Genomic DNA, 23352 nt, shown 5'->3' with positions numbered 1-23352 from the left:
TACACAGACACACTCCTACACACTGGTCTCCCAGCCTGGGCCTCTCCCCGTGGAGTGCCCCCTCCACCCTGCAGCCGAGGAGCCCCCAGCCCTGTGTCGGACCAAGGCTTCAAAGCCCCCACTGACCCCACCACCCATAAGATCAAAAGCGAAATTCCTCGGTGGGTCAGTTTGCTTGGGCCGCCATAACAAACTCTCACAGACCAGGCGGCTGAAACAACAGACGTTTATTTCCCACGATCCCGGAGGCTGGAAGTCCAACATCAAGGTGTGGGTGGGGCTGGATCCCCTGAGGCCTCCTCCTCAGCTTCCAGACAGCATCTTCTCCCCATGTCCTCACGTGATTGTCCTTCCGTGAGCATCTGTGTCCTAATCTCCTCTTCTTAGAAGGACTCCAGTCAGATTGGATCAGAGCCCACCCTAGTGACCTCATTTTCCCTCCATTATCTCTTTAAAGACCGTGTCTCTGGCCAGACACCGTGGCTCGTGCCTGTAATCCCAGCACTTTGGGAGACTGAGGCAGGAGGATTGCTTGAGGGCAGGAGTTCAAAACCAGCCTGGGCAACATAGTAAGACCCCATCTCTACATAAGAATTTTTAAAAATTAGCCAGGCGTGGTGGTGCATGCCTGTGGTCCCAGCTACTTAGGAGGCTGAGGCAGGAGCATTGCTTGAGCCCAGGAGGTGGAGGCTACAGTGAGTCCTGATAGGGCCATTGCACTCCAGCCTGGGTGACAGGGTGAGAGCCTGTCTCCAAAAAATAAAATAAAATAAAATAAAAATAAAAATAAAAATAAAAAGATTCTGTCTCCAAATACAGCCATATTCTGAGGTCCTGAGGGTGAGAACTTTGGCATATGAATTTGAGGGAGACACAATTTACCCCACGACGCAGGGAATGAGATTGAAAGGCCTTCGCAATCCAGGCACCATCTTCCTTCCCAAAGCCAGATCCCGGGGGCCATGTGGGGTGTCCTGAAAGCGGGAAAGTTTGCCGTGGTGGCCCCCAGTGGCGGTCCTGGCATCCTTGTCTCTGGAGGTGAGAAATTCTTAAAGTAAACGTGGGCTGCCCTCCCTGCCCTGGGCCTCCTGTCCACTCGAAAGCACACACAGGAGTGGGCTTGGTCCACGCTGGGGGAGGAGGAAGGTGCCCTGGACCAGGAACCCAAACACCAAGGGAGCAGCAATGGGGAAGGGTTCCGTCCTGGCCCCACACGCTGGCAGACCATGCTGGTGCTCCACACGTCATCACTGTCACAGCAACTCTGCAGGGCAGGAGGTGTGACCCCAGTTCACAGATGAGGAAACAGAGGCTCCTCAAGGACGCAGGGCTCACCCGAGGTCACACTCAGGAGGGAGGAGCTGCATGTGGGCCCACAGGTTTGTGTACCTGTTATGCAGTCACAGACCAATGCGCGGAGGCAGCAGGGTTTGCAGCAGAGAAAGAGTTTCAGGATCGCTGGGAGCCAAGCAGGGAGATGGGAGGAGACCCTCAAATCCATCTCCCCAAGGAGTTCTGAACTGGGGTGTTTTGGGTTTTTTTTTTTTTTTTTTGGTTGTGTTCCAATAAACTTTATTTATGAACACTAAATATTCATGTTAATTTTCATGTATCATAAAAGTCTTTAAAAACAAAGCATTTAAAATTATAAACACAATTCCTAGCTCACAGGACACAGAAAGCAGGCAGCAGGCTGGATTTGGTCCACAGGCCATAGTTGGCTGTCTCTTATACAGGCTTTAATACGTTATGCAAAGTGTTTCAAATTCCAGAGACTTTGGATACTTCTCTTTTTTTTTAGATTTCTCATTTTAAAATATATACAATGCAAGTTTTCTTTCTGGATCAATATACTCGCATGAGAGAAAATAATTCAGAAAAAAATATATTTCCTTACTTAAAAAAAAGGGAAAGGCACCAGGCATGGTGGCTCATGCCTGTAATCCCAGCACTTTGGGAGGCCAAGGCAGGAGGATCACGAGGTCAGGAGTTTGAGACCAGCCTGGCCAATATGGTGAAACCCCGTCTCTACTAAAAAATACAAAAATTAGCCAGGCACGGTGGTGCACGCCTTAGTCCCAGCTACCCGGCAGGCTGAGGCAGGAGAATGGCTGGAACCTGGGAGGCAGAGGTTGCAGTGAGCCCAGATCACACCACTGCACTCCAGCCTGGGCGACAGGGCGAGACTCTGTCTCCAGAAAAAAAAAAAAAAAAAAAAAGGGTAGGGGGAAAGCTGTAAAACAAATGTTTCATCTTAAAATATATAATTAGGCAATGTAAAGTTAATGATTAAAATGTTTATCCTATGCAACATAAAATAATATGCATAGATCTGGTACATAATTTATTAGTTTTTACTTCAGAAAAAAAGACAGTGAGAAAAAGGTTTATAAATTTCTCAGTCCCTTTTATAAAAAGTTGCAAGTAAAACCAGCCATCACTTACGTGTATAACCATCAACTCTGAATATGATATTAATTATACCTAGGAACTGGAATTTACCTAGACGAGTTCTGGCTGCTTTTTGAAAAACGCACAATTGTATCACAGAACACTGTGGCTTCTACAATTTGTAACAATTTTGAAAAGGAAACTCCTGCTTCCATAATATAAGGGAACAAGAACACTCTTTCCACAGTCATTATCCTGTGTAAAAAAAAACCTCATAGTCTGATTTACCTTTATCAAAGGTAAAATGATTCACATTTGCATGGATTACTCTGATCCTCAGTAGTTCCTAAACACAAAATACATTTTGCATAAACCTTTATCTGGGTTTTCCAAATCAAGTATTACACTGGCAGAAGTCCATGAGCTGAAGAAAAAGAAATTGAATATAAAAGGTTTACCGACTTTATCCTTTCTAATTTTACGATAGCTTCAGGCGTTGAGACCCAGCTGGTTTCTTGTGCCTATCCATTGTGAACTTCTAACACTTCTCAGTGCCATCTTTTGGTGGTTGCTTTATTTTGCGACGTAGAAGATCCTTTCGTCCAACTTCAATCATTTGTTCTTCCCAAGACTTCATTTCATTATAATAATGAATTTTATCATCTTTAGCAAGTTGAATATATACTTTCTTTTGAGAACCAGACAGATTTTTCCAGTTTTCATTTACAGTCTTCAGCTTTGCCTGCGGTGAACCATCCTTAGCTTCTTGGAAGCTTTCAGCTACATAAATGTTATAAGCTGAACGAGATCATTTTGGTTTTCCAAGCACTATTAACTCTTTTTTTTATTAAAGCTTTCCTTTTTAAATGTTCCTGCATGATTTCTTTTTCCAAAGACATAATCTGACTTGGAGTTAGCTGTTCTTGAATTCTGCTTATCTCTTCTTTGTATGCCTGCCAGTCCACCCTATAAGCATCTTCATATATTTTTTTTCTCTGAATTGGGAAGTTCCGTCCAATGCTCAGTGATTCTTCTAATTAGTTCTGTATTTTTTGCATCTGGGTTCTGAGCTTTAAATATGGGTAGTTGTTCTTTAGAAAATCAAAGGTAAGAAGTTACAGGTTTCTTTGGATAACTTGCCAAGGCAGGCGAAAACCATTTCCATAAATACACAAAACTGAAGGGGAAGCGGGGTCGACTTCCACAGCTGGTACACAGCTCCGCCAGGACCTTCCCAGGGCCCTCAGCACGCCCCACGTGCTTCGGAGAAACACCATCGCACCAGCGGACCAGGCAGTGACCAGGCCCCAGTCTCGGAGAGCCTCCTGGCACGACAGAACCACCCCAGCAATGGCAACACGAACCTGCCTGCGACCCTCCGGAGTTTGTTATCATGCCTGCCACTCGCGAGGCACTATGTCATTCAGGCTGGAGTGCAGTGGCGCGATCTCGGCTCACTGCAACCTCCACCTCCCAGACTCAAGGGATTCTCCTGCCTCAGCCTCCCGAGTAGCTGGGATTTCAGGTGCGTGCCACCATGCCAGGCTAATTTTTGTATTTTTAGTAGAGACGGGGTTTCGCCATGTTGGCCAGGCTGGTCTCGAACTCCTGACCTCAGGTGGTCCAGCCCCCCGCCCCAGGCCTCCCAAAGTGCTGGGATTACAGGCGTGAGCCACCGCGCCTGGCCCTGAACTGGGGTTTTTAAGGGGATCATGGAGGGTGAGGGGCTGGGTAACTGGGGTCATTGATGGGTTGGGGTGAGAGGAGTGTAGAAACGACATTCTTTGGTGAGTCAGTTCCTTGTGGGGTCCTTCGGGTCAGCTGGCATCAGTTGTTTCATTTGTGGGCAGACCCTGAAGGAATATCTCAAAGCGAAAACATTTGGTGATGTTCAAGTTGTTATCTGTAGAGTAGTTAAAGGGAGCTATAATCTAGATTCTACATGATTCTAAGACAATACGCACCCAACAGCTATGAGGAAGTGGATCCGAGAGCAAACGGACCCAGTGATGGACGCTGAATTTGCCACAAGCATGGTGTATTTTCATTTCTCCCCCTCTTCTTCCCTGATTTATTTTATTATTATTATTATTATTATTATTATTATTATTATTATTATTATTTTGAGACAGAGTTTCAGTCTTGTTGCCCAGGCTGGAGTGCAATGGCGCTATTTCGGCTCACTGCAACCTCCACCTCCCAGGTTCAAACAATTCTCCTGCCTGGGCCTCCCTAGTAGCGGGGATTACAGGCACCTACCACCATGCACAGCTAATTTTGCATTTTTAGTAGAGATGGGGTTTCACCATGTTGGACAGGCTGGTCTTGGACTCCTGACCTCAAGTGATCCACTCACTTTGGCCTCCCTAAGTGCTGGGATTACAGACGTGAGCCACCGTGCCCAGCCTCTGATTAACTGTATAAAGTTTATAAGGATGGCCAAGCACAGTGGCTCACACCTATAATCCCAGCACTTTGGGAGGCCAAGGAGGGAGGATCGCTTAAGCCCAGGAGTTCAAGACCAGCCCGGGCAACTGTGAGACCCCATTTCTACAAAAAAAAAAAAAAAAAAAAAATAGCAGGGTGTGGTGTTACGCACCTGTGGTCCCAGCTACTCAGGAAGCTGAGGCAGGAGGATCACTTCAGCCCAGGAGGTTGAGGCTGCAGTGATCTACAAGCACGCCACTGCACTCCACACTGGAGTGTGTGTGTGACAAGCAAGACCCTGTCACACACACACACAAAGTTTATAGAGATGGCTTCAAATGTATCATGCACCAACAGCCACATGGGCCAACCTTTCTTTCTTTTTTTTTTTTTTGGAGACAGAGTTTTGCTGCTCTGTGGCCCAGGCTGGAGTGCAGTGGCCTGATCTCAGCTCACTGCAACATCCGCCTCCCAAATTCAAGCAATTCTTGTGCCTCAGCCTCCCGAGTAGCTGGGACTACAGGCATGTGTCACCAAGCCCGGCTAATGTGTTGTATTTTAGTAGAGATGGGGTTTCACCACGTAGCCCAGGCTGGTGTTGAACTCCTGAGCTCAGGCAATCCACCGCCTTGGACTCCCAAAGTTCTGGGATTACAGGTGTGAGCTGCCGCACCCAGCCCACATTGGCCCCCTTTCTGATACACACTAAACCTGTTCCTGCTCCAGGGCCTTTGCACTCTCTGTTCCCTCTGCCCGGAGCGCTCTTCCTCCACAACTACCTGTGGCCTCACTGACCGTCCTAGCTAATATCACCCCTCAAGCACCCCGCTCATAATCTTTTCTTTTTTCTTTTTCGAGACAGAGTCTTGCTCTGTTGCTCAGGCTGGAGTGCAGGTGCACCATCTCGGCTCACTGCAACCTCCGCCTCCCGGATTCAAGAGATTCTCCTGCCTCATCCTCCTGAGTAGCTGGGATTACAGGCACATGCCACCATGCCCAGCTAATTTTTGTATTCTTAGTAGAGATGGGGTTTCACCATTTTGGCCAGACTGGTCTTGAACTCTTGACCTCGTGATCCACCCGCCTCAGCCTCCCAAAGTGCTGGGATTACAGGCATGCCTGCTCGTCATCTTTAGAGCACCTATCACTATCTGAATTATCTTTATTACTGGTTCCCTTGTTTATGGTCTGCCTCTCCCAGATAGATACAGAACAATGTCTGACACACAGCCCAGTCTTAGTGAACATGAGATGAATGAATAAACCCCAGCCACGCAGTTCTAATGGAAGCTACCGTATGGACTCAGGGTGAGCAACTGACCAAGCCAGGCCATGCACAGTCCTTCCGTGGGGTTTTCCCAGCTGAGGCTAAAGAAAGACGCGCAGATCCCGCCCGGTGGCAGATGGCATGGCATGTGGCTCTGGAGCTCTCTGTCCCCCAGTAACCCCATCCCCACCCCCCAGGAGGAAGAGGCTGCCCGGCCAGAGGTAGATGTGCTGAGAGCAGCAGGGATGAGGCTGGAGACGTCCTGGGATCTCTGAGCCTTCCTTCTGTTGCAAAACCACAGAGTCCTGACTTCTAGGAAATTCCTTTCTTGCCTCAGCAAATTTGAGCCAGGTCTCTGTGACTCATTAGTAAAGGACCCTGATGGGCACAGATGGAACAAGGGGCCAAGGGAAGGGTGGGGCCTCTTTGTTATAAACGAGGTGCAGCTGGGCATTGTGGCTCACGCCTGGAATCCCAGCACTTTGGGAGGCCGAGGTAGGCGGATCGCTTGAGGTCAGCAGTTCAAGACCAGCCTGGCCAACATGGCAAAACCCCACCTCTGCTACAAATACAAAAATTAGCCAGGCATGGTGGCGGATGCCAATAATCCCAGCTACTTGGGATACTCGGGAGGCTGAGGCAGGAGAATCGCTTGAACCCAGGAGGCGGAGGTTGCAGTGAGCCGAGATCACACCACTGCTCTCCAGCCTGGCAATAGAGCAAGACTCGGTCTCAAAATAAAAAAAAGGCACAAGTGAAATGGTCACTCAGCTGAGACAACAGAGATGGGAGTCAGATCTGCTTTAGGGTTGGATTAGACCAAGCTCTATGGGTCTCTTCCAGCCCCTGTGTATCCCAGGGGCTCCCCCACCTCTGTGGGCCTCTGTTTCTCCCATTATAAAATGATGGGGTAGACGAGATGGCCCCTGAGCCAAGTCTGGTCGAAATGTGGCATCCGAACTGACTCCCAGTAGATTTCTGACCAGTCTAGCCCATCACCCCACTGGAGGAGAGAGACACAGGCTGAGGACCACTGACCAGTCAGCCAGGAGACCGAGGCCCTGGGCACTGCTGGGCCGGTTCAATCCAGCGCCCTGCCTGGCAAAACCCTGCTACGGCTCATCAACACGCAGCAACTCCCCCTGCCCCCAGCTCGGCAGCTCCAGTGTGGACAATCGGCAGAGCTGCTCAGGTGGATCTAAGACTCCCCTAATGAGATTCTTGACGATTTGGAAACTAACGATATGCTCAACTCATCTTTAATTGGCACGGTGCTGCTGGAGATGCCAGCGCGGGCGAGACGCGGGGCGGCTTTGACTCAAGCCATCATTATCGCTCCTCGGCGGCACCTGGTCCTCGCCCACCCTCAGAGCCATTGCCCCCGCCGCCCCGCCGCCCCCACCCCCCAGGCTATGGTCTGCCAGCTGAGCCCTCAGTGGCTCCTTCTTTCTGGCCTGCAGGGGGCCCCAGGCCTGTCCCCATGCAGATACCCCGCCCTGGGAGGCTGGTCGCATTCTTGGGCGCTGAGAGGTCCCTCCCTCCCTCATCATCGGCGTTTCCCTCCCTGGGTGGGCCTCGGCCCTATGGAGGGGTCTCATGAATGGTGCAGGAAGCAGGAGGGGGGTGCTGACCGGTGCATGGGAACCTGCTTTCCTGGAGACCCATCTTAGCTCTTTCCATCCTCAGCTCCTGACCCCTTTCTCAGCCTCATTTTCCCCACGTGCAAAATGCACATAACGTTAGCCCTTCCCCCGGGGGCTCACGAGTGGGCAGCCCGCACTGTGTGGTCCGACTCATGGGAAGACGGAAGGGTGCGGGAGAGGTGTGATGCCCGCTGCTCGCCTCCTCCGGGGGTGTCCAGGCTGGGCACAGCAAGCTCTGTACGACCAGCCAGGGCAACCTGAGTCCAGTGACGGCCCAGTGCGTGGGGTCCACAAGGGAGACCCAGTGCCAGGCCGGCGTGGTGGGAAGAGGAGCTGCAAGTCATGCTGGGAGCCGGGGAAGGCAGACAGTGCCAGGCTGCAGACTCAGCCAAGGTCCAGCCAAGCCTGCTGCGCTATGGCACCTGAGACACAGGTGCCCGCCTTCTCCCCCTTGAAGCTCTCTTCCTGGAGCTCCCCAGCCCCCCGCTTCTCCTCCTGCCTCCTTGACTTCTCTCTCAGCCCCGATTGAGCCAGCCCGCAGCTGTGGGGCTCCTAGAGGTTCACTTTGAGGCTCTCTTGCCCTCTCACTCACTCCCCCTCCCTAGGGGAGCTCACCTGTGACCTTACCTCGAATAACCACCCCCATGGATGGTCCCTAAATGTCTCTCTTTGGAGGCCAGCACCTCCAGACGCCCTGCAGGAACTGCTCCCCTTACTCAGTCTCTACCACAGCGAATGACACCAACTGTCTAACCAGCTGATCAAAGCAGAACCCTGGAAATCATTTCTTTTTTTTCTTTCTTTCTTTCCTTTTTTTTTTTTTTTTTTTTTTTGAGATGGAGTCTCTCTGTGTTGCCCTGCCTGGAGTGCAGTGGCACAATCTCAGCTCACTGAAACCTCAAGCAGTTCTCCTGCCTCAACCTCCAGAATAGCTGGGATTACAGGTGCATGCCACCACACCCGGCTAAGTTTTGTATTTTTAGTAGAGACAGGATTTCACCATGTTGGTCAGGCTGGTCTCGAACTCCTGACCTCAGGTGATCCGCCCGTCTCGGCCTCTCAAAGTGCTGGGATTACAGGCGTGAGCCACCGCGCCCGGCCCTGGAAAGCATTTCCTGATCCCACCTTCTTTCTACATCTGGTCAATCACCAAATCCTGTCTATTTGACCTTCTAGATGTCTCTGGAAGTTCTTCACCAAGCTGTCTCCCCACTGCCCCCTATGCAGGCCCAAGCCTATCCCCGATGCACTGCCTGGACCAGTGGCTGCACAAAGCACGCCAGCCCATCACCTGCCCCAGCATCCCTGGCGCACTGTGGCCAGAGCCGAGCTGCCAGTCATGGAGCCGACCCCTCCCCAGCACGAGACCAGCTGACCCCCGGGCCATGCCGAGCAGCTCGGGCACATGACTCAGTCTTTCCTGGAACGTCTCTCCCAGACAGAATGATTGCTGTCACCCTTTGGGTCACAATGCTGGGAGGGTGGGCGTTTAGAACATCTGGTGGCCACTGTCCCCAGCAGCAAGGAGGAAATCCATCCCCAGAAAGAGAGGGACCCAGAGAGGAGATCTCAGTGGTACCCTTGACCAGCCAAACCTGAAGGCCTGCGTTTCCCAGTTCTGTGAGCCGCCAAATTCCCTGCTATTTACTTCATCTTATTGGAGTTGGGCTCTTTCCGCTCATCTACAAGCCCTGAGGGACATGCTCTAAACATCAGCCTCCCCGCTGCAGGAATTAGCCCCTTCAATCCAGCCCCTGAATTGGGTGGTCACTGAGATTGTCTAAAGGCCAAGTCTGCCCTCTGGCCCGGCCTGTAATCCCCCTCTCCAAGGCTCCCCAGTGCCCACAAGGTGAGATCCAGATCCCTTGGCGTGACTTCCAAGCCCCATCTGTCTCCAGCTCTCCAGTCGCATTGGTGCCCACTGTCCCCCTTGAGCTGAACACAGGTTCCTGTTGGACGGAAAGACCTGCAGCTCCCCAGGGGTGCTGGCCTTTGAACATGCTGCTCCATCAGCTGGGAACATTTCCACCACATCACACCTGCGAGGCCCAGCTCCCTCCTGGCCACTCCTGTCCAGCCTGCCCTGGGCCCCCAGGATGGGGAGATTATGAGGACTCCTATGCACCCCCAGAGCCCCCTGGATCCCCCGTGGGAGGACTCTGCACCTCTGGAGCCCCCGGGATCCCCCATGGGAGGACTCTGCACCCCCGGGGCCCCCAGGATCCCCCGTGGGAGGACTCTGCACCCCCGGAGCCCCCGGGATCGCCTGTGGTAGGACTCTGCACCCCCAGAGCCACACGGATGGCCTGTGGGAGGACTCATCGCTGCAGGATAAATGCATGCTGGCTTCTCGATCTCTCCCCTGGGCTACACCTCTTGGGGGCAGGAACCGCCTTGATCGCGGCACCCTCCACGCCTCGCACACACAGGGGCTCACAGAAAGTTGCTGAACAGTTGGAAGAAGTTGGGGCTCCAGAATTCAGCAGCTCCAGGTCCAAGCCTTGGTTCTGCCACTTCCCGGCTCTGCGGCCTTGAGCAAATCGTTGAGCTCCTCCAGGCCCCGCCCAGCCCCAGTCCAAACCCTGCCCAACCCCTGCCCAGCCCAACCCTTGCCCAGCCCCAGCCCAGCTCAGGCCCTGGCCAGCACCACCAGCGGCCACACAAGGCCAAGAGCCCCCTGCCCCCACACTGTTGCCTGGAGTCCCTGAGACAGGATGTCTCGGCGGAAGCTATGAGGTGCTTTGAGCTCCCCAGGTGCAATTGGAGGCCTTGTTATCATGATTAAGATTTAATTTCTCATCAGGGTGACCACCCAGCTGTCTCTATGCCGCCATTGTTCCAAATTTCCTCCTTTTCTATTTCTGATTCCTTCTCTTTTGTGAGATTGCGCTGACTTTGCCCTTAATAAATCTCATTTTATTCTTCTAATTTACTCAAAGTTGGATAGTTTTAATATCATCTGAATTATTAGCCGTTCTGTCGGTTTAATGTTAACTGCAAATTTTGGTCAATGGATTTGCCATTCTGTCCTCTGGATCAGAAATCAACATGCTTTATGGGGGCAGCCCCAGCCAGGGGCCCGGGAGCCCATTCCAGTTCCAGCTGCAAGGGGCTGAACGCCACCATTTATGCCTGTCACCCACGTTACCTGTGGCAGGGAGCAAACAACAGTGTATATGTGCGTGTGTGTGTGTGTGTGATGGGGACGGAGAGAGAGAGACACACACAGAAGAAAGAAAGAGAAAGAAGAAAGAGAAACGAGAGAAAGGAGAGAGAGAAAGGAGAGGGGAGAGAGAAGAGAGAGGAAACAGAGAGCGGGGAGAGAGAGGAAAGACGGGGTGGGGGAGAGAGAGAGGAAAGAGAGAGAGGAGAGAAAGAGGAAAGAGGAGGGAGAGTCTGGCTGCTGACCTCACCTGTATTAGAGGGGCAGGGGGCAACAGGGGAGCTTGGGGGTCACAGATAAGTGAGTGGAGGGAGGACAAGAAGGGGGCGACCTCCAAAGAGGCAGGGAACCACAAGGTGCCCGGCAGGAAGAGGAGGAGGAGGAGGGGTAGGAGGAGGGGGAGGGAGGGGGAAGAACAGGGGGAGGAGGGAGAAGAGGAGGAGGAGGAGGAGGGGAGGAGGGAAGGGGAAGAAGAGGGGGAGGAGGGACGGGGAGAGGAGGAGGGAGGGGGAAGAAGAGGAGGAGGAGGGGGAAGGGGAGGGGAGGAGGGAGGGGGAAGAACAGGGGGAGGAGGGAGAGGAGGAGGAGGGGAGGAGGGAAGGGGAAGAAGAGGGGGAGGAGGGACGGGGAGAGGAGGAGGGAGGGGGAAGAAGAGGAGGAGGAGGGGGAAGGGGAGGGGAGGAGGGAGGGGGAAGAAGAGGGGGAAGGGGAGGGGAGGAGGGAGGGGGAAGAAGAGGGGGAAGGGGAGGGGAGGAGGGAGGGGGAAGAAGAGGGGGAAGGGGAGGGGAGGAGGGGGGGAAGAAGAGGGGGAAGGGGAGGGGAGGAGGGAGGGGGAAGAAGAGGGGGAGGAGGGGGAAGGGGAGGGGAGGAGGGAGGGGGAAGAAGAGGGGGAAGGGGAGGGGAGGCGGGAGGGGGAAGAAGAGGGGGGAGGGGAGGCGGGAGGGGGAAGGGGAGGAGGAGTGGGAGGAGGGGAGGAGGAGTGGGAGGAGGAGGGAAGGGGAGAAGAGGAGGAGGCCGCTGCTGCATCCTCTGACACTGATTCATTTCTGCATCCTCTGACACTGATTCATTTCTGTATCCTTTGACACTGAAGAGACCTTTCATGGATGGATAAATGAAAGAATGAATGAATTAACGAATTAGGGGATCTGAGGAACTTGGGAGAAGCAGAAACAGAAAAGAGAAAGGGTCACCCTCCAGGGTGACTATTAAAATCAGGGCTGGGCATGGGGGTGGTGGGTACCTGTGGTCCCAGCTACTCTGGAGGCTGAGGCGGGAAGACACTTGAGCCCAGAAGTTCAAGGCTGCAGTGAGCTGTGATCCCACCACTACGCTCCAGCCTGGGCAACAGAGTGAGACCCTCTCCCCAGAAAAACAAAACAAAACAAAGCCACGGACAGAGATGTCTGCCTGAAACTCACCAGAGTTAAACAGAAATAAGGCAGGAGAGAGTGGCTGTGGCCAACCGGGGGTGGCAGGGGTCTTGAGGAAGCCCCCGCAGAGGCCTTTCCTGTCGGGGCCCAGTGGCTTCCTGGAGGAGGCAGGGCTGCTGGTGCTTAAAAGGAATGTATTATTTTTAATAGCTAACATTTATTGAACATCCAGCATGTCTCAGGCACTATTTTAAATATTCTACAGAAAATAACGGATACTTTTAACAATCTACCTAGGCACTGTGATTTTTCGAACAGCTTTACTAAGATATAATTCATATGCCATGCAACTCACCCACGTAAAGCACACAATTCGATGCTTTTTAGAGTATTCACAGCGTCGTACAACCATCACCATAACCAACTGTAGACCGTTTTCATCACCCCCAAAAACAAACCCCACACACCTTAAGCCATCACTCCCCACTACCCTTCCTCCCAGCCCCTGACAGCCACGCCTCTGTTTTCTGTCTCCATGGAATTGCCTATTCTGGGCATTTCACATTAGTGGAATTCTACAGATGTGGTATTTTGTGTCTGGCTTTTTAAACTTAGCATCTGGGCTAGGCACAGTGGCTCACGCCTGTAATCCCAGCACTTTGGGAGGCCGAGGCAGGCGGATCACTTGAGGTCAGGAGTTTGAGACCAGCCTGGCCAACATGGTGGAAACCCCGTCTCTACTAAAATTACAAAAATTAGCCGTGCGTGGTGGCACATGCCTGTAATCCCAGCTACTCGGGAGGCTGAGACAGGAGAATCATTTGAACCCAGGAGGTGGAGGTTGCAGTGAGCCGAGATGACACCACTGCACTCCAGCCTGGGTGACAGAGCGAGACTCCGTCTCAAATAAATAAATAAATAAATAAAATAATAAACTAAGCCTCTAATATTTTCAGTGTTCATCCATGCTGCAGCCTGTGTGGGACTTCATTCCTTTCTATTGTCGGATAATATTCCATCGTGGCCACACCAGCTCCTGTTCACCCATCCTTCAGCTGAGGGGTGTTGGCGCAATTTCCACTTTTTGGCTATTATGAACAAAGCCGCTGTGATCACTCACATCTAAGTTCTTGTGTGGATATATGTAGCCATTTCTCTCGGGTATATTCCCAGGGGTGGAATGACTGGGTCACATGGTATGTCTGTATTTAACCATCTGAGTTGCCTGGTTTTTTGTTTTGTTTTGAGACAGGGTCTCACTCTGTCACCCAGGCAGAAGTGCAGTGGCACGATCTCGGCTCACTGCTGCCTTGATCTCCTGGGCTCAAGCGATCCTCCTGCCTCAGCTTCCCAAGTACCTTGGACTGCAGGAGCATACCACCACACCTGGCTAATTTTTTTGTATTTTATACAGATGGGGTCTTGCCACGTTGCCCAGGCTTGAACTGCCTGTTTTTAAAGGAGTTTATTTTAAAGATAAAAGAAAGGGAATTAAAGAGCAGTACTCGAGGGCAAAGTCCACATCTATTGGTCCCAGGAAAAGAGAGATTTTTTTTCTCATTTATTTCTGTGTCCTCTGACACTGAAGAGACCTTTCATTCAAGGAAGGATGAATGAATGAATGAATGAATGAAGGGATCTGAGGGACTTGAGAGAAGCAGAAACAGAAAAGAGAAAGGAGAAGTTCAGTTTTTTCCAGTCTTGAAGCTGAGCGCTGGCTTGGACTGGGACCCTGAGACCTGCCTGCCCAGGAGGGCTTCCAGAGGAGCCCCCCAGGAGTGGCCGTGGGCTCCCCCTGGCCCCTGGGCCTGGACCTCCCTCTCACCCACCTCAGGGCCTCGGCTCTGCCCCGGGAGGTGGTAGCTCAGCACTGCAGCCTTCGCCACTAAGTCATGCTTTTCCAGTCTCTCTCTTGAACAACATCTCTCAAAAAGTGTGATTTTTCGCTCCATGCTGTCTGACACGGCAGTAACAGCCCGTTAAGCAAAATAATGAGAGGAATAAAATCCGCTGAGACGCGGGACCTCCAGACCCACCCGGCACACAAATCTTGAGGTTATAGAGCCCGCGGTCTACAGGCTTTCAGAGGATCAAAGTGCCGGGTGGGAGACATCAGGCCGGGCGAGCGGGCGGCCGGGGGTGGCCCTGTCCCTGCAGCCTGGAGCTCCGAGCAGCGCCCCTGGCAGCACCTGCTGCAGCCGTGACGGGGGCCGTCTTCCGTCTCTGAGCGGCGGGAGCCTCCTGGTAGCCTCCCGGGCTGCATTTTTGCACTCTGGGGTTCTGAGCCCCGTGCACCTGCCCTGAAGTGTTACAGAAATGGCCCCGGTCAAGCCTGGGACTCTCTCCAGCCCAGGCCGGGCTTCCTGAACTCCTCGGCCCACCGCAGAGGCCCAGCTGCCTCTCTGGCCTCCCTTGCCTGTGTCCTGAGGACCTGGGCCTGCCTAAAGCCCCCAGCCCTGCTCCCCACCCCTCTCCCGGCCTGAATCCCACCCAAGAGCTCACCCTCTCCTCAGACCGGCTGGGGGGACTCTCAGTCTCTGTGGGGGCTGTGTGGCAGGCAGGGCCCACAAACCACTGCCACAACGCCCCCTGTACCACCACTCTCCCAACACCTTCCCCACCAGGAGGCAGGATCTTCCACGCCCCCTCCTCAACCCAGACAGGCCTTCGAGAGGGTCTCGATGGAGAGAGTAAGACCAAAGAGACATCGCACCAGCCTCCCAGGGTTGCCGGAACAAACGCCACACACCAGGCGACGCCGGCCATGGGCATTCATCCCTCACAGTCCTGGAGGCTGAAGTCCGAGACCAAGGCGTGGGCAGGGCTGGTTCCTACTGAGGCCTGTCTCCTTGGTTTGCAGACGCTGTCTTCCTCCTGGGTCCTCACAGGGTCGTGCCTCTGTGTGTGTGTCCTGATCTCCTCTTCATATAAGAACACCTGTCAGATTGGATTAGGGCCCACCCCTATAACTTCACTGGACTTTTGTTTTTGAGACAGGGTCTTGCTCTGTCACCCAGGCTGGAGTGCAGTGGCACCATCACGGCTTACTGCAGTCTTGAACTCCTAGGCTCAAGCCATCCTCCCACCTCAGCCTCCCAAGCAACTGGGACCACAGGTGCAACAACATGCCCAGCTAATTTTTTTTTTCCCGTAGAGATGGGGTCTTGCTATGCTGCCCAGGCTGGTCTCAAACTCCTGGGCTCCAGCGATTTTCCCACCATGGCCTCCCAAAGGGCTGGGATTACAGGCATCAGCCACTGTGACCACTGTTTTTGTGTTTTTTTCTTTCCTTGTAGAGATGGGGTCTTGCTCTGTCCAGCCCAGGCTGGTCTCGAACTCCTGGGCTCAAGTGATCCTCTCGCCTCAGCCTCCCCAAAATGTCTGGATCACAGGCGTGAGCTGCCACACCCAGTCTCCTCATTTTACTGTCACCCTCTCTTTCAAGGCCCGGGCTCCAAATACCATCCCATTCTGAGGCCCCGTGGGTTAAGACTTCAACATATGAATTTAGGGTGACAAAATTTAACCCATAACGGATGCCATCTGACCTCCAAGGCTGGGTCCTCAAAGCCAACACTCTTGCCCCCGGAGCCCAGGTGTGGGGCCGCGGGGATCCCAGGCCACGTGGACAGGAACCAGGGCCTCCGGTCCTCGGCGCTGGCTGAAATTCCAGCCGAGACCCAGACCCATTTTCCAGCAGCCCTATGAGGTGTGGACGCCATCATCCCCATTCCACAGAGGAGAAGACAGAGGCCCAGAGAGGACAGGTCGCTGGCACTTTCCAGAGAAGGGCATGTGGGGGATCTGAATACTCACACACCTTAACTGCCCTCGGTCCAAGCTCTTCATCATGATACTTCAGCCTGGGCCGTCATCCCTGATCCGAGGCTGCACCTGGAATGACCGAGGCCTCACCTGGAAGGCACGGCCCCAGCAGCCAGTAAACATCCTCAAGGAGCGGCGGGAAGCAAGGACAAAAGGCACCGAAACGGCACAGACAACAAGAGCCCCGGGCAACAGGCTCGGTCCTGCCTGGTCTGCTGACCTGCCCGCCTGGCGGTGAGAAGACTGGGACCCAGACAGAGGCCGGCGCGTCCGGGCTGACCCAGATGGCCCCACAGTGCGGAGGTGCATCCCGAGGACGTTGAAGAATCTTGGCGCCGGGAGGGCTGAGGCTGGAGGAGGAGCTAAGTCCCAGGACCCCCACCCCGACGGGACCCTCCTGGGTCTGGTAGCAGGCGGGTGACACAGGGGGGCTCTGGGTGTATGCCCACCCTGCTTCTCTTCATCTGCTTCTTACTTCACTCTTCCCTCCCGGCTGCCTCCCTGACCCCTTCGCTCCTTCTCCACTTTTTTTTTTTTTTTTTTTTTTTTAAGACGGAGTCTCCCTCTGTCTTGCTCTGTCAAATGAGGAGACCGGGTGTGGCAACTCACGCCTGTGATCCAGATACTTTGGGAGGCCAAGGCGAGAGGATCACTTGAGCCCAGGAGTTCGAGACCAGCCTGGGCTGAACAGAGCAAGACCCCATCTCTACAAGAGAAGAAAAAACCAAAGAAACACTGGTCACAGCGGCTCTGTCACCCAGTCTGGAGTGCAGTGGCGCAATCTCAGTTCACTGCAGCCTCTGCCTCCCGGGTTTAAGCGATTCTCCTGTCTCAGCCTCCCAAGTAGCTAGGATTACAGGTGCCCACCACCACGCCTGGCTAAGTTTTGTATTTTTAGTAGAGACACGATTTCACTATATTGGCTAGGCTGTTCTCAAACTGCTGACCTCAGGTGGTCTGCCCGCCTTGGCCTCCCAAAGTGGTGGGATTACAGGCATGAGCCACCACACCCGGCCCTTCTCTCCTTTCTCTGAAAACCAGACTTTAGATTTCCCAAATCCGGTGGGAAATAAAGCTACCCCATGGCCACCAGCAGGGACAAACCCACTGTCCCCAATTCCCCCAAATAACTGAGAAAGAGGATCTGACTGTTTCAGCTTCAGCCCTGGTGTACGGGGCAAGTTTCCCCTGGGTAGCAGCTGAGCCCCACCCTGGACTGGCAGGTTCATCCTAAAACTGCCAGCTCCCAACACCGTCAACTCCATTGCACCCACCGGATTTAACCTCCTGCTGGCTGCTTCTCCCGCCCTGTCCCCCACAGCGCTGGCCACAGCACCCCACAAACAAAGCCTGCTCCCCGACACCCAGGCGGGATGACAGGTACCTCAGAAGCTCTGCATGAATGTGACCTTCTCCGCCTTGCTGGGTACAGCACCCAGAAGTGGAAAAGTGATAGGAATCTTGGCTGGTCCACCAGGAAAAGGAACATCGTGTTGGTCCCAAGGCCTCCGCTTTAGAGACACTGGAAAACCAGACCATTCTCAGGGACCAAGGTGGGCTGGACCCAGACATCAGCACACATATGCGTGCTTAAGGAATCAGAGGTGGTCAGCAGCAGATGAGAGAGGCACTTCCTTGAGGACAAGGAACGGGCATTATTTTGTGTGTCTTCAGAGGGCAGAACAGAATCAGCAAAAGCAGATTTGACCAAACCCTGGAAAGACCTTCTCACAGTCAAACCCAACCAACATTAGACTTGGCCACTCCTAGAGGTAGTGAGCTCTCCGTCACTGGAGGTATTCAAACAGAGACAGGACAGCTATGGGTCAGGGACATCGCACAAGGTGAGTGTTTGGCCTTCAGGCTCCCTCGGGTTCTTCTCTGATTGCTGCCACCCTGGGCTGGCTCTAGGGAGAGAGCGTGCAGTCCTCTCTGTCTAAAAATGAACTCTTGCTTCTCATCATTTCTGTCATGTTGCGCCCGACAGTAACAGCTGTTAAGAAATCACATTTGTACCTTTTCAGGAGCTCTCTTGAACTTGGAGTGCAAATTAACTTCATGTGATCTGAAATATAAAAGGTCGCTTCTCCCACAAATTAAAAATCCAGGAGATGCTTGCCAAGCTCACGAGCAGATCAGGTTCTGCGGGGACGTGAGCCACGGAGGACTCGGCGGCCACCCCGCTGCCCTATGCACGGGGACGGCTCCTGCTGCCCTCGCTCAAGGCCGTCCACTCTGGTCACAATGTCCCCAGCTGCGGCCTCTTCGACCTTCTCCGCCAGCATTCAGGGGGATTCTGTCCTCCATTTGAGCTCTCCGGGCTTCCAAACACCCTGAACACCCAGGACCCTGAGGGGCTTGTCTTCCTGGCTTCCTGCCAGAGACCCTCATGTCGCAAACAGGCGGGCATCGCCCAGGGCCTCCACTCTCCCCCGCCTCACCAGGGAGGCCCTGCCAGGCCCTGTTCTCCCCAGTCACAGGCGTCCCAGCACCCAGCCCCTCGGACCACAGCCCCGAAGGTGCGGGAAGCTCTGGCCTCTCCCTGTTCCTGCCCCGTAACTCCCTGCTGATACTCCCGTTCCTGCCCCGTAACTCCCTGCTGATAGTCCCAGCCACCAGGACCGGGCTCCCCGCTCCTGTACCTCCTCCCAGTTCTCTCGGGTCCACACTGGTCACAAGTCCCACACATCTGGGGTGTTGTCACCCGGGCCTGGCCCTGGGGAAGCTAAATGGGAGCTGAAGTCGTTGACAAGGACGCAGCCCAGAGAGGCCAAGTGACTTCCGCATGGCTACACAGCCCCTTCGAGGCCTCGCCTGCTGGGAGCCACCTCTCCTCGGACCCCACACAGCCTTGAGCACCACCGCAGCTGAGCCTCTGAATCCCAGTTCCAGAGTGACCTCCCCACCAAGTCTGGTTCTCCAAAACCCTCCCACTGTCGCTCCAGGGATGGGCTGGGCCTCACAACAGCCACCCCTCCTACCCGCCTGATCAGCATTTTCAGAAGCCCACGCCCACAGATGCTGCCTCCCACCACCCCGCCCACCCATGGAACCCCACAGACCCTGCTCCCACCACAAACTGTGGCCATCACAGGTGGGGTGGTGTCCACCAGAGCCCCTCTCTGGGGTTCTACATCAGCACAGTCCCACCCCCCACCCTTTCTCCTGTGCAAGACCCTTGGCCTGGGAATTCCACTCAGCCCAGGACACTCCTGTCTTGCTGCCAACCAGAAGTCTGACCCACCTGGCAGGGGAGCCCACCCCCTGCATACCTGCCAGGTCAGGCTCAGCCTGGAGGGTTCCAACCTGGCCCAGTCACGCCCCCGGGGGCCTGCGCACCACTGGCCTTCTGAGTCTCTCGAGGCTGCACACCCCGTCCACACACCTGTGCGCACACACGTCTATTCGCTGTGTCCCCACCCAAATCTCATTTTGAGCTGTAGTTCCCCACCCAAATCTCAGTTTGAGCTGTAGTTCCCATAATCCCTACGTACCATGGGAGGGACCCAGTGGGAGGTAATTGAATCATGGGGGCGATTACCTGCATGCTATTCTCGTGATAGTGAGTGAGTTCTCATGTGATCTGATAGTCTGATAGTTTTCCCTGCTTCACGCTGCACTTCTGCACTTCTCCTTGCTGCCGCCATGTGAAGAAGGACGTGTTTGCTTCCCCTTCCGCCATGACTGTAGTTTTCTGAGGCCTCCCCAGCCATGCTGAACTGTGAGCCAGTTAAACTTCTTTCCTTTATAAATGACCCAGTATTGGGTATGTCTTTATCAGCAGCATGAGAACAAACTAATACACCTGTCCACACACACCTGTGCACACGCCTGTCCACACACACACACCTGTCCACACCCCTGTGCACACGTCTGTCCACATATTTGTCCACACACCTGTGCACCTGCTGCCTCCCTCTGACACATCTTCCCTCTGCAGCCGACACCCACTGAGCCTGCCCTGGCCAGTCCTGCAGAAGGCCAGCAGCCCGGCTACCCACTTTCCAAAAGCTGCTTATCTGACATCACAGCTCCCACAGGGGAGAGAAACCCGGCGAACATAATGAATCCAGAGAAGCTTCATCATTAGTTCAACCTTTTAGCTGAGGCCGTGTTTACACCAGAGAGCAGGCCTGGAAGGCAATCGTGGGTGGGAAGCTTCTCTCAGATTTTGGGGAAAATTACAGGCACGAAGATGCGCCGGAGGCCTGGAGACCTCGTAATTGATGCAGAAGGGCGGCCCAGAGGGAGCAGGGGCTGGCTCAGGGTCACACAGCGCATGCCCCGCACTGGCCTCTGCACCAGCCTCCATCTCCTTAATGACCCCCGCAAGGAGGCATCAGAACTCAGCCGGTGCAGCCCCTCAAGGTTGGTGAATACTTTTATGTTTTTGACAAGTGTAATTTAAAAACTCAATGTGACATCCTATCCAGCCACGGGCCTCAGGATACACTTAACCCTCCTGCTGGCCCTTCTGCCCAGCTGAGCCTGGGATCCCACCCGTGAGCCGGGGACTGTCACGACCCACACTCGATCCCCTCCACACGTCCCATGGCCTCCCGCGGCATCTCCCCTCCTTCCTCCATCACTGCTCCATTTTCCCAAAGGCCCCAGGAGTTCTGGTTTCTCCATTTTCCTCTCAATGAAGTGTGAGAGGCCCTGCCCCCCACAGACCCCCTGAAAGCTCTGAGAATCATCCTCTCTTCCCTGTGCCCACATCCAGGCCCCTGCAAACCCCACAGCATCTGCCAGCTGCACCCTGAACACAGCCAACCCCGTGCCAGGGGCCAGAGGCCTTACGGAGCCTGGCCCCACCACCTTGGCTCCTTCATCTCACACCGTGAGCCTCCTGGGTCACCACTGAGATCACGTGCTGCCTGCCATGGGGTGAACGGGGACCCCAAAAAGATCTACCCAAGCGCCGACCCCTGGGACCTGTGAATGGGACCTTTCACCCTGTGAACTGGTCTTAGGGAATGGAATTGATTAAAGATATCAAGGTGAGGCCATCCTGGATTCAGGATGGGCCCCAAATCCAATGACAGACGTCCTTGTAAGAACAGAGAAGGACACAGAGACGCAGAGGCCATGTGACGAGGGCCGTGGGATGACAGCGACAGAGGTTGGAGCAGTGTGTCAGCCATGAGCTGTTGGCAGCTGCCAGAAGCAGGAGAAGGGCCTGGAATAAATTCTCTGCCGCCAGGACCCTCAAGAAGGAACCAGCCCTGCTGACTCCGACTCCTTGGTTCCCTCCTGACCTGTGGGACGGTACCTTTCTGTGGTTTTAAGTCCCACAGTTTGCAATAACTCATCATGGCAGTTGGCAGTTGAAGGAAGCTGCCTCTCTTTGAGTCCCCAAAACATTTGAGTCCTTTTCTGCCTCCGAGCCTTTACATACGCTGTTCCCTCCGCCCAGAATGCTTTTCCCTCGACCTCCACCTGCCTGCCTTCTGCTCGGCATTCAAGCCTCAACCGAAACATCACCTCCTCAGATGCTCCTCCTCGAACCACCCCCCCAGGCACGATTGCGCCCCTCCACGTTGGTACCTTTGTGGCGCTGATTGCCAGAAATGGGCTCATGCATTGACTGGTGCGCTCCTCTTCCCATCTGTCCACACCCCCGGATGCGGCCATCAGCTCTCTTGGCCCCCGAGGTGACCCAGCGTGGACACGGCACCTGGCACAGGGTACATGGTTGGTAAACGAGCATAGAGTCAGTGACTCAAGCAGAAAGACCACGGGGAGAATAATTTGCAGGCCTGGGGGAAGAAAAAGCAGCGTGGACCCTGGGAACCACGTGTTTCGCCTGCGTACGCTGTTGCCACTCTCTGCAATGGCAGGAGAGAGGCTATTGGGTTTTAAATCTCCAGGAAGCTGATAAATGCATTTGACTCCCAGCGCCTCGTAGGTGGAGTACACCCCCACCCACACACAGCCATTAGAGCCCTGGGGATAGGGCACGGAGCCTGGAACACGTCGGACCCCACTAACGCCAGGCCATCACTCCATCTCCCTAAATATCTGATTTCTGTCATGCGGGGCTGTAAACTGTCCCCACGCACACGGCACCCAAGATTGTATCAGGGGCTGAGTGGCCTCTGCTCCTCCAGGAGCACGTAGATAAACACGACTGTTTCTCTCTTGGCTGACACGGGAGGGCAATGTCGCAGCCATGAGGCGTTGAGAGGTTAAAATGTTTAATTAATTTTTCCTGACCAGTCTTTGCAGGGCCCCTTTGCAGACAAAAGGCACTGTGGCCCCCAAGGTGTGGCTTCACTAATGGAGTCAGAATCTGTACAATGGGTTAAAAATGCACAAATAAATCCCCAGCTCCTAAGGGTTGGCCTGGAAAACTAGAGAGATGGCTCCCTGTTGAGTGAGGAGGTGAAATTGAGGAATTGGAATATGATTTGGGGAGAGGGGTTTATCTTGATCTCTGCACCCTCCCTCCCCCAACTTGTTTTCCGGGCTCTATCCTGGAAGGAGCCGGGGGTGTGGGCAGCGGCGGGTGAGGGAAGGGACGAGGGGATCGTGAGGTGAGGGGTGCTCACGATCCCACCCCACCCCATGCCCGTGCCACAGCCAGTCCCAGGACTCTGGTGCACTGGAGGTGCTTGTGAAACAGCTCCAGAATGAACGTTCAGGTCCCTATCTCACCCTCACTCCTACCCCACCCTCTCCAGACTTGACATGGGCAGGACTGGCCTCTTCTCCATCCCATGGCCAGCTTGGCCCCTGCTGCAGCCCCAGCCCAAACATCTCTTCATCAGAAACCACCCAGGCCCCCGGATCCCAATTCATCCCAGCTGGTCTCTCCAGATTCTCAGCATTCATGTATACAGAAATACAGGCGTGTTCGTTTCTTGTTTTCTTTCTCTCCTACTAAACAGGGAGCTCCGTGGAGGCAGTGGCCTTTCTAGTCCTGTTCACTGCCATATCTCCAGAGCTGACAGAGCTCCTACTGTCCTAGACAAGCAAGGACTGCTTGGATGGGTGGGAGGGTGGATGGCTGGGAGGATGGATGGAGGGAGGATGGATGTGAGGGTGAATGGATGGGAGGATGGATAGATGGATGGATGGGAGGGTGGATGGGTGGGAGAAGGGATGGGCGGATGGATGGATGGATAGGAGGATGGATGGATAGAAGGGAGGGTGGATAGATGGGAGGATAAATGGATGGATGGATGGATGGATGGATGGATGGATGGATGGATGCATAGATGGATGGATGCATGAGTGTATGGGAGGGATGGATGGGAGGAT

General features: G+C 54.1%; 1 pseudogene; it reads right to left on the bottom strand.

Moving 5' to 3' along the window:
• Window positions 1-2637: 2637 nt before the first annotated feature.
• LOC107976036 (transcription factor A, mitochondrial-like) lies at window positions 2638-4432 on the bottom strand (annotated as a pseudogene).
• Between the last annotated feature and the right edge of the window lie 18920 nt (window positions 4433-23352).

The sequence above is a fragment of the Pan troglodytes genome, chromosome 6 (assembly GCF_028858775.2).
Source record: "Pan troglodytes isolate AG18354 chromosome 6, NHGRI_mPanTro3-v2.0_pri, whole genome shotgun sequence".
NCBI lineage: Eukaryota > Metazoa > Chordata > Mammalia > Primates > Hominidae > Pan > Pan troglodytes.
The sequence above is the reverse complement of the archived record's forward strand: the minus strand, read 5'-3'. Positions and strand labels throughout refer to the sequence as shown.